An 11,628-nucleotide genomic window follows, 5' to 3' on the forward strand; every position below is an offset into this window, starting at 1 on the left:
AGGGCCAACAAGTGCTAAGCATCTCTGGGAATTCCTTCAAGATTGTTGGAAGACCATTTCCGGTGACTACCTCTTGAAGCTCATTGTGGCATCGGCGTCTCTGCCTCCTGCCCGGCAGAGACGCCGTCCCCCTTACCGCCGCGGTCCTGCTCCGGCGTCTTCTGGCCTCTTTGCAGCTGCTGCTGGTGCACGCAGCTTCCCTGGCTCTGTGCTTAGGGCGCACGCGCGCGCTGCCTCCCTCTTAAAGGGGCCGCGTGCGCCATCCTAAAAAATCCCCGGCCAATCGCCGGAGGACTTCCCCTATAAAAGGCACCTCCTCCAATATGGAGGTGCCCGTGCAAAGTTGTAGCTTTGTGTGTTATACTCTGCTTCAGCCCTCAGGTCCCGCTGCTAGCCTGACTACCAGTCCAGCCTGCCAGCCAGACTACAGGTCCAGGCCGCCAGCCAGACTCCAAGTCCAGCCCGCCAGCCTGACTACAAGTCCAGTCCGCCATCCGGACTACTAGTCCAGTCCGTCTGCTTGTTTACTCTTCAGCAAGACAGTCTGCCTACTGCCAGTCCGCCAGTCTGTCTGTGGGCTCCGTCCGCCTGCTTACCTGGAAGCACCTGCACGTTACCTGCCGTGCCTGCCAGCCCGTTTACCTAGAAGCACCTGCCCATTACCTGCCGTGCCTACTAGCCAGCCTACCAGGAGGCTCCTGCCTGTTACCTGCTGTGCCTGCCAGCCCGCTTACCTAGAAGCACCTGCCTGTTACCTGCCGTGCCTAACAGCCAACCTACCTGGAGGCTCCTGCCTGTTACCTGCCGTGCCTGCCAGTCCGTCTGCCCGGATCACCTGTCAGCCTGCCTGCCGTGCTCATCTGCTGTACCGGTCAGTCCCTGCCTTCTGACCTGTGGGAGTCACCTGCTCTCATACAAGGTCGATCCCCAGAGTAGCACCTGGTCCCCCTGCTCGGTCCCTCCCTGCTCACGGAGTCGATTGAGCCGCCGTACGACCTTGGCCAGTCTGAGTTGATAACTAGTTACGCCCCTCTGGTCCCTCCTTGCACCGCAGCACAGAGGTTCCACCACCCGGATCTGTAACAGTTTGCACAGGCCATGGAACCCGGTAGCTCCCAGGCCCCTTCGCTTGCTGACCTGTACCAGGAGGTTTCTCGCCAGAGATCCCAACAGGAAACCATCCTGACCGTCCTGCGGTCTGTGAACTCTCGCCTGGACACGCTGTCTGTTCCACCTGTGTCCGCCCCAAGTTGAGAGACACCCGCTCCGGCAGCGCCGCTGCCTACCTGTACCACGGCATCCAGCCTAGGACCCCGGCTTTCTGCGCCTCCTCGTTTTGGAGGTGACCCCGTCCTATGTCGGGGCTTTCTAAACCAGTGCACACTGCACTTTGAATTTCTGCCACATCAGCTTCCTTCCGACTGGGCCAAGGTGGCGTTCGTCATGTCTCTCACCGGGGAAGCATTGGCATGGCTTAACCCTCTATGGGAAAGAGGGGATTCCCTGGTGTCCGATCTTCCAGCTTTCCTCACTGCCTTCCGAAAGGTCTTCGATGAACCCGGACGAAGGATTTCTAGGGCCTCCTCATTGCTCCGTCTCCGCCAAGGGAGTCTCACCGTGGCCCAGTATGCCATACGGTTTTGTACCTTCGCTTCTGAGCTTGCCTGGGACAATGAGGCCCTGGTGTCCACCTTCTGGGAGGACCTTTCCGGTCAGATTAAGGACGAGTTAGCCGGCCGGGACGTTCCTACCACCCTGGATGACCTGGTGTCACTAGCAATGCGGATTGACATCCGTTTCCTAGAAAGTGCTAAGGAGACTACCCGGGAGAGAAGATTTTCTCATCTTGCTCCTGCTTTCCAGAGACCTGCTTCCCAACCTGCAACTCCCCGGGCACGCTCGCCTGAACATATGCAGATCGACCAGACAAAGATGGTCAAATCTTGCCAAGAGACACGCCGAGCCGAGGGGAGCTGTTTCTACTGCGGCAGTAAGGAGCACCTGATTCGTTCCTGCCCGGGAAACTCCAATGTCTAGGACCGCTCGGGGAGGTCGTCCTAGGCAAAAATAAATCCTTCCCATTCTTGACTTTATCCGTCTCTATTTCCTGGGGAGAGAACTGCTTCTTTGAAACTGCACATCTGGATTCCGGAGCCGCTGGTAATCTCATTTCCCAGTCCCTTGTAGAGAAGTATCAGATTCCTACCAAACCTCTGGCCGAACGATTGGCAGTTGCTTCCATGGATGGAAGACTCCTTCCGGTGACCATCTTGCTCGTCACAGAGCCCGTGACCCTGCAGGTGGGAATGCTGCACTCGGAGAGGATCTCCTTCAATGTGCTTTCCGGACTCTCTCACCCCCTTTTGCTAGGTCTACCCTGGCTACAGAAACATGAACCTGTTCTGAACTGGCAATCCGGTGAGGTGCTCCGTTGGGGGCAGGATTGCCATGAGACCTGCCTGGTTCCGGTTCGCCTGGTTCGACCCCCATCTACTCCGACTAATTTACCCGGTCTATAACAAAATATGGGTAATTGCAATAATTTTCTGGGAGAAATACTTCTTCATTTTCTGTAACAATATCAATTGTGCCACTGCCAACACTTTTGGCCATGGCTGTATATATTTGTGTGTAGTTTGATTACTGATGGTGTATATTATTTGTCTCATTTATTCACTGTTGGTATATATTTATGCATATGGTTTATTCGCTGTTGGTATATAGTTATGTGTGGTGAATATGGGACAAAATTTCAAAAAACATCACAGAAAAAGATAAAGCCTTACCAACACCAGGTCAGATTACCAAAGCAGTAGCAGGATGCAGAAGACCCCCATGACCACTCACTGACCTACCAATTCATGGAGGGGGTGGCTGTGTATTATTATACATGCACACAGATGGAGCTTGCATAGGACCCCAGGTACACAGATATGTGTGATGCACAGTGTCTGGCTTACAGCCTATTGATGACGCCCATACAAGTCCAGCACTATAAGCGCACCTCACAAAGACAGATGCCCCAATTCACCCAGCCAACACTAAAGGGCCTGGCTGTATCCTGCATAAAAATGTGCAAAAAATGCTGAAAAATAATGTATAAATTAAATATACCACATAAGGTATTGGTCGATATTTTGGACAAAATACTCAAGCTCGCAACTCACGTCAGGGGTCCTCATACTTGCGAGTCCTAACACTAAAATTAAAAATGGCACACATGGGACAAAATTTCAAAAAACATCACAGAAAAAGATTAACAATGCACTAGCAGGATGCAGCAGGCCCCCATGATAAAGCTGGGGGCAGCACATGTGCAAAATACTGATGCAAACAGTCACTCATTGACCTACCAATTAATGGAGGGGGTGGTTGTGAAGTATTATACATGCACACAGATGGGGCTTGCATAGGACGCCAGTCACCCAGCTAGTGTATTGGTAATCTGACCTGGTGTTGGTAAGGTTTTATCTTTTTCTGTGATGTTTTTTGAAATTTTGTCCCATGTGCGCCATTTTTAATTTTAGTCTTTGGACTTGCATGTGTGAGGACCCCTGACGTTGGTTAGAGTTCCAGTTATGTTTCATCACTTTCCAAAACTTATTTATATGGTTTTGGAATACCAGCATGGATACCATCAGAGTTTGGTATGTGCCTTCCTGTGCAACCTGAAACCTCAGTGCCTGCTGCCAACAAATCTTGCTTTAGTTTTTGCAGTCATTTTGGGGTCTTTACTCACCTGCCTCCTCAGGAATCTGGTGGCAGCTTTCTGCCACATCCAGGCACAGTGGCCTTTGTTCCTTAACTTTTGACATTGTGAACTATTCATCCAACTATATCTCAAGGAACATTCAATGCTTTTGCTATTTTTGTATCTTTTGCCTTCTTTGTGCTAGACAATGATGTCTTCTCTTAACTTTTGGGATCACTCTCTTGACAACTCAAGAATATCAGTGAACTGGAGGCTATATAGTCAATAAAAGTGACATTTGTGTTAAATTTGGAGAGAACGCTTGTTACATTAGTAGTTTTTAGCTATTTAAATGGTGCTTGTTTGATTTACTGCAAACAGCAGAAAGTTTGTACATTTTTCTAACAAACCAAAATTGCAATGGAGGAGGGGGTTGAATAATGTTGTTTGCTATTGTATATACAGTGGGTACGGAAAAATTCAGACCCCTTTAAATTTTTTCACTCTTAAACCTTAAGCACACAGCTAAAATAACAAAGGAGTGGCTTCAGAACAACTCTGTGACCATTCCTGGCTGGCCCAGCCAGAGCCCTGACCTAAACCCAATTGATCATCTCTGGAGAGACCTGAAAATGGCTGTCCACCAACGTTCACCATCCAACCTGACGGAACTGGAGAGGATCTGCAAGGAAGAATGGCAGAGGACCCCCAAATCCAGGTGTGAAAAACTTATTGCATCATTCCCAAGAAGACTCATGGCTGTACTAGCTCAAAAGTGTGCTTCAACTCTACTGAGCAAAGGGTCTGAATATTTATGACCATGTGATATTTCAGTTTTTCTTTTTTAATAAATTTTCAAAAATTCTACATTTCTGTTTTTATTTCAGTCAAGATGGGGTGCAGAGTGTACATTAATGAGAATAAAATTAACTTTTTAGAATTTACCAAATGGCTGCAATGAAACAAAGAGTGAAAAATTTAAAAGGGGTCTGAATACTTTCCGTACCCACTGTACATTAGCATAGCATTACAGTGCCACTGGAATAGCACGTGGAATATGTGTTATACTACCTCATTGTATATTAATGGCAGCAGGTTTAACATATGGAACATAAAATAGCATTGCGCAGCATAATATTAGCATTTACAAAGTTTTATATGGCAAAAGAAAGAAAAGTGTGCTACTACAATGGAACAGCTACAGTGGTGGCCAAATGTATTGGCACCCCTGCAATTCTGTCTGATAATACTCAGTTTCTTCCTGAAAATGATTGCAATCATAAATTCTTTGGTATTATTCTCTTCATTTAATTTGTTTTCAATGAAAAACACAAAAAGAATTGTCCTAAAGCCAAATTGGATATAATTCCACACCAAACCTAAAAAGGGGGGTGGACAAAAGTATTTGCACTGTTTGAAAAATCATGTGATGCTTCTCTAATTCGTGTAATTAACAGCACCTGTAACTTACCTGTGGCACCTAACAGGTGTTGGCAATAACTAAATCACACTTGCAGCCAGTTAACATGGATTAAAGTTGACTCAACCTCTGTCTTGTGTCCTTGTGTGTACCACATTGAGCATGGGGAAAAGAAAGAAGACCAAAGAACTGTCTGAGGACTTGAGAAACTAAATTGTGAGGAAGCATGAGCAATCTCAAGGCTACAAGTCCATCTCCAAAGACCTGAATGTTCCTGTGTCTTCCGTGAGCAGTGTCATCAAGAAGTTTAAAGCCCATGGCACTGTGGCTAACCTCCCTAGATGTGGACGGAAAAGAAAAATTGATGAGAGATTTCAACGCAAGATTGTGCGGATGGTGGATAAAGAAGCTCGATTAACATCCAAACAAGTTTAAGCTGCCCTGCAATCCGAGGGTACAACAGTGTCAACCCGTACTATCCGTCGGCATCTGAATGAAAAGGGACTGTATGGTAGGATACCCAGGAAGACCCCACTTCTTACCCAGAGACATAAAAAAGCCAGGCTGGAGTTTGCCAAAACTTACCTGAGAAAGCCTAAAACGTTTTGGAAGAATGTTCTCTGGTCAGATGAGACAAAAGTAGAGCGTTTTGGCAAAAAGCATCAACATAGAGTGTACAGGAAAAAAAGAGGCATTCAAAGAAAAGAACACGGTCCCTACAGTCAAACATGGCGGAGGTTCCCTGATGTTTTGGGGTTGCTCTGCTGCCTCTGGCACTGGACTGCTTGACCGTGTGCATGGCATTATGAAGTCTGAAGACTACCAACAAATTTTGCAGCTTAATGTAGGGCCCAGTGTGAGAAAGCTGGGTCTCCCTCAGAGGTCATGGGTCTTCCAGCAGGATAATGACCCAAAACACACTTCCAAAAGCACTATAAAATGGTTTGAGAGAAAGCACTGGAGACTTCTAAGGTGGCCAGCAATGAGTCCAGACCTGAATCCCATAGAACACCAGTGGAGAGATCTCAAAATGGCAGTTTGGAGAAGGCACCCTTCAAATATAAGGGACCTGGAGCAGTTTGCCAAAGAAGAATGGCCTACAATTCCAGCAGAGCATTGTAAGAAACTCATTGATGGTTACCGGAAGCGGTTGTTCGCAGTTATTTTGGCTAAAGGTTGTGCAACCAAGTATTAGGCTGAGGGTGCCAATACTTTTGTCTGGCCCATTTCTGTGTCTAAGTTGCGACAGATGTGCGTCACACATTGTAACCTGGACACATTGTGACCCTGGTTCCTAATGAGCGGCTCATCAAACCTCCTCATTTACATCCTGTTGGGCTTTCTCTGATTGGGGCATTTCTCCCATATAACAGTCATTCATTCACATCACAAACACACTCGTTCCTCCAGTTGGTAATAATCTGGATAAATGACTGATAAGCTGCTAGAAACGTCTTATGGCCGCCACAGGCTGTAACAGCAACCAGTTGTCACTTGCTAATAATGTGTCCATAGCCGTAGACCACCCACTGTAACGGCAGAGGGAGGTGCAAGCACAGTTTCGAACCTCCCAATCCCTGATTCCAGCTCCAGGTAGGAGTGAATACTGAGATAAATATTCCCTACCACAAAGCACGATTGACAGCCTACTCTTCCATTTTTTTCTGGACAACTGGATCACAAATTGCGGACAACACAAAATTTTAATGGACATAAACCAGGCCCCTTTTAAAAACCAAACCTCAACGAAGTGCCCAAGGATCTCAATAAACAGTATTATTCTAGGGCCGAAAGAGATTAAATTCTCTCATCCAAGAGAATAAGGTAAATTATGCAAATCACACTCTGATCAAATTGTAATCAGAGTGTGAGCATAGAGTGATCAGATTTTTTCGGATGAGGAGAAGATGGAGAAAAAAACTCTCCATCTTCTCCATTGTGTCAGATTATGGAAATCAGACTGCACTCAGATGTCATCCGAGTGCAGTCCGATGTTTTTTGCGCACTCAATGACTTGCATGCCGAGTGCAATCAGAATATCTGATCACATTTGAACATGAAGGGATTGTTTAAAGGTCCATTGAAAAAAAATCGGACATGTGCACGGCCCCATGGAATAGCACTCGTCTGATCTCAAAATAATAGATTAGATCGAGTGTACAGGTGCTTCTCACAAAATTAGAATATCATCAAAAAGTTAATTTATTTCAGTTCTTCAATCCAAAAAGTGAAACTAATATATTATATAAAGTCATTACAAACAGAGTGATCTATTTCAAGTGTTTATTTCTGTTAATGTTGATGATTATGGCTTACAGCCAATGAAAACACAAAAGTCATTATCTCAGTAAATTAGAATAATTAACAAAAACACCTGCAAAGGCTTACTAAGCGTTTAAAAAGGTCCCTTAGTCTGTTTCAGTAGGTTCCACAATCATGAGGAAGACCACTGACTATACAGATGTCCAGAAGGCAGTCATTGACACACTCCACAAGGAGGAAAAGCCACAAAAGGTCATTGCTAAAGAAGCTGGCTGTTCACAGAGTGCTGTATCCAAGCATATTAATGGAAAGTTGAGTGGAAGGAAAAAGTGTGGTAGAAAAAGGTGCACAAGCAACCGGGATAACCGCAGCCTTAAAAGGATTGTTAAGAAAAGGCCATTCAAAAAATTTGGGGGAGATACACAAGGAGTGGACTGCTGCTGGAGTCATTGCTTCAAGGGCCACCACACACAGACGTATCCAGGACATGGGCTACAAGTGTCACATTCCTTGTGTCAAGCCACTCATGACCAATAGACAATGCCAGAAGCATCTTACCTGGGCCAAGGAGAAAAAGACCTGGACTGTTGCTCAGTGGTCCAAGGTGTTGTTTTCAGATGAAAGTAAATTTTGCATTTCATTTGGAAATCAAGGTCCCAGAGTCTGGAGGAAGAGTGGAGAGGCCACAATCCAAGCTGCTTGAGGTCTAGTGTGAAGTCTCCACAATCAGTGATGGTTTGGGGAGCCATGTCATCTGCTGGTGTAGGTCCACTGTGTTTTATCAAGACCAAAGTCAGCGCAGCCGTCTACCAGGAAATTTTAGAGCACTTCATGCTTCCCTCTGCCGACAAGCTTTTTGGAGATGGAAATATCATTCTCCAGCAGGACTTGGCCCCTGTCCACACTGCCAAAAGTACCAATACCTGGTTTACAAACAACAGTATCACTGTGCTTCATTGGCAGCAAACTCGTCTGACCATAACCCCATAGAGAATCTATGGGGTATTGTCAAGAGGAAGATGAGAGACACCAGATCCAACAATGCAGACGAGCTGAAGGCTGCTATCAAAGCAACCTGGGCTTCCATAACACCTCTGCAGTGCCACAGGCTGATCCCTCCATGCCACATTGCCGCATTGATGCAGTAATTGATGCAAAAGGAGTCCCGACCAAGTATTGAGTGCATTTACTGAACATACATTTCAGTAGGACAACATTTCGGATTTGATTTTAAAATCATTTTTCAAGCTGTTGTTATAAAGTATTCTAATTTACTGAGATAATGACTTTTGTGTTTTCATTGGCTGTAAGCCATAATCATCAACATTAAGGCTATGTACCCACGATGCAGAAATGCTCAGGATTTTTTCCTGAGCGTTTCTGCATCTCACTGGCGGATTGTACATGCATTTTTCCTGCCAGGGACATGCGGCATGGATTTATATAGTGTGACCTTAAAGAATGGTTAAAAATAAAAAAATAAATCTATACTTACCTTCCGATGGCCCCTGGAGTCTTGATTCGCTCCTTTCTCCCTTGTCGGCAGCTCGCGGTACACTGAAGGACCTGCTGTCACATGACTAAATGACGTCAGCGCAGGTCCTTCAGTCCACCACGATCTGCCGGCAAGCAAAGACAAGCGCAGCGGGGGCCATCAGAAGGTAAATATAATATTTATTTTTTATTTTATTCTTTTTTTTACAGATTACAGTCTCCTGTCCTCCACACCCGGGTACCATCCGCACATTGAAACGCGTGGAATGCACATCTACAGATCCCGTGATGCGGATTCCATGGGTTTCAATGCAAGTCAATGGCGGCGAAAACGTAGCACTTCCGCAAAATAATTGGTAGTGCTGCGTTTTTTTTCCTCAATGATAATCCGCAGCGGAAATTACTGCAGCATGTGCACAGCACATGCAGATTATCATTGGGGAACAAAGCAGGCCTTCTACCAAGCATTTTTTAAGCATTTCTGCAGCATTTTTGCTGCTGCAGAAACGCTTAAAAAATGCATCGTGTGCACACAGCCTAACAGAAATAAACACTTGAAATAGATCACTCTGTGTGTAATGACTTTATATAATATAGGAGTTTCACTTTTTGTATTGAAGAACTGAAATAAATTAACTTTGTGATGATATTCTAATTTTGTGAGAGGCACCTGTATGTAATATTAGGACAATACATTCACTGTGAGGCATACTGTGAACTTGCATTGTCACTGCAGCTCTGGAAGTGAATGAAGTAAAATACACGATGTAATAGCAAAACAGTGACTGCAGCTCTGGATGTGATTGGCGTATAAGACCTGATGTAACAGCAGAATAGTGACTGCAGCTCTGGATGTGGCTGGAGTATAAGACCTGATGTAACAGCAGAATAGTGACTGTAGCTCTGGATGTGGCTGGAGTATAAGACCTGATTTAACAGCAGAATAGTGACTGCAGCTCTGGATGTGGCTGGAGTATAAGACCTGATTTAACAGCAGAATAGTGACTGCAGCTCTGGATGTGACTGGAGCAGGGGTGGATTAAGAGTAGCAAGGGCCCCGGGCAGTTTAGAAGGCGCGGCCCCCCCCCACACACGCACACCTGATGTATCACATGTCACATGATCCCCTGTGATAGTTCACGTGAAATTAATTTGGCACAATATTAATATATTAATTATAATATTTTTTTTTTAGGCTCTGTGCCCACTATGCATTTTTTAAGCGTTTCCGCAGCGGCAATTCAGGTGCAGAAATGCTTAAAAAACGCTTGGTAGAAGCTCTGCCATGTTCCCCAATTATAATCCGCATGTGCTTTGCACATGCTGCGGAAATTTCCGCTTCGGGTTATCATTGCAGAAAAAAAAGCAGCACTACCAATTATTTTGCGGAAGCGCTGCGTTTTCGCCGCCATTGACTTGCATTGAACCGCATGATATCCGCATGTGCACATGTAGTGATGCAGATATCATGCGGTTCAATGTGCGGATGATACCCGGGCACGCAACCGCTGACGTCGGTGGTCACGTGACCTGTCACATGACTCATTGACGTCATGGCAGGTCCTTTTACACAACCGCGAGACATCGGGAAGACCAGACGCATCGGAGAAGGAGACCGCGGGCCATCGGAAGGTAAGTATAATCTTTATTTTTTACCATTTTTATTCTTTTTTAAACTATTAACTTGGTCAGACTATATAAATCCATGCCGGTTCAAAGTGATGCTAAAATCGCTTGGAAAAGCGCTTGATAACCCGCATGCAAAAACGCTTGACAAACGCTTCTACCTGGCAGGAAAAACGCATGTAAAATCCGCATGCTTTTTTCCTGCCAGGGAGATGCGGAAAAAATCTGCAGCATTTCTGCATCGTGGGCACATAGCCTTAGGCTATGTGCCCACGATGCGGAAATTAAGCAGAAATTTCCTGAGCATTTCTGCATCTCCTTGGCAGAAAAAACGCATGCGGATTTTACATGCGTTTTTGCTGCCAGGGATAAGGCTGTGTGCCCACGTAGCATTTTTCAAGCGTATATGCTGCGTAATTTCCGCAGCGTAAACGCTTGAAAAACGCATGTATATCCGCACCCCATGGTCCCCAATGGGATTCCGCAAGTTCTATGCACATGCTGCGGATTTTTCCGCAGCGTTTATGCCGCGTTCAAAAATCCGCAGCATGTCATTTAATTTTGCGTTTCCGCAAGCGGAATTGCCTTTGTCCAATGCATAAAAAACGCAAGGCAATTCCGCATGTGGAAAACGCGTGATAAACGCGCGAAAAATGCGCGATAAACGCGTGCGGAATTCCGCATGCGTTTTTCCGGGAGAGGACTTGCATTTATGCAGCAGAAATTTTCTGCTTCATAAATGCAACGTGGGCACATAGCCTAATCGTTTTTAAGCGTTTTTGCATGCATTTCTGCATGCGTTTTTTCAAGCGCTTTTCCAAGCGATATTGAGAATCACTTGGAAAAGTGCTTGAACTGGCATGAATTTATAGTGTGTGACCAACTTATGCTGCTTTAAATGCAGCATCAATAGTAAAAAAAAAAAAGAATTAAAACGTAAACAATAAAAAAAACATTATACTTACCTCTCCGGTGGTGTGCTCTGTCCTTGGAGTCCCGCGGTGTTCAGAGAGGGCCTGCGCTGATATCATTTAGTCAGCTGACAGGTCACGCAACCGCCTACGTCAGCGGTCGTGTGACCATCACATGACTAAATTACGTCACCACAGGTCCTGCCATTACACCGCGGATGCCG

This window comes from Phyllobates terribilis, unplaced genomic scaffold, assembly GCF_046119375.1.
Source record: "Phyllobates terribilis strain yellow unplaced genomic scaffold, ASM4611937v1 Scaffold_2__4_contigs__length_985480577, whole genome shotgun sequence".
Taxonomy (NCBI): Eukaryota; Metazoa; Chordata; class Amphibia; order Anura; family Dendrobatidae; genus Phyllobates; species Phyllobates terribilis.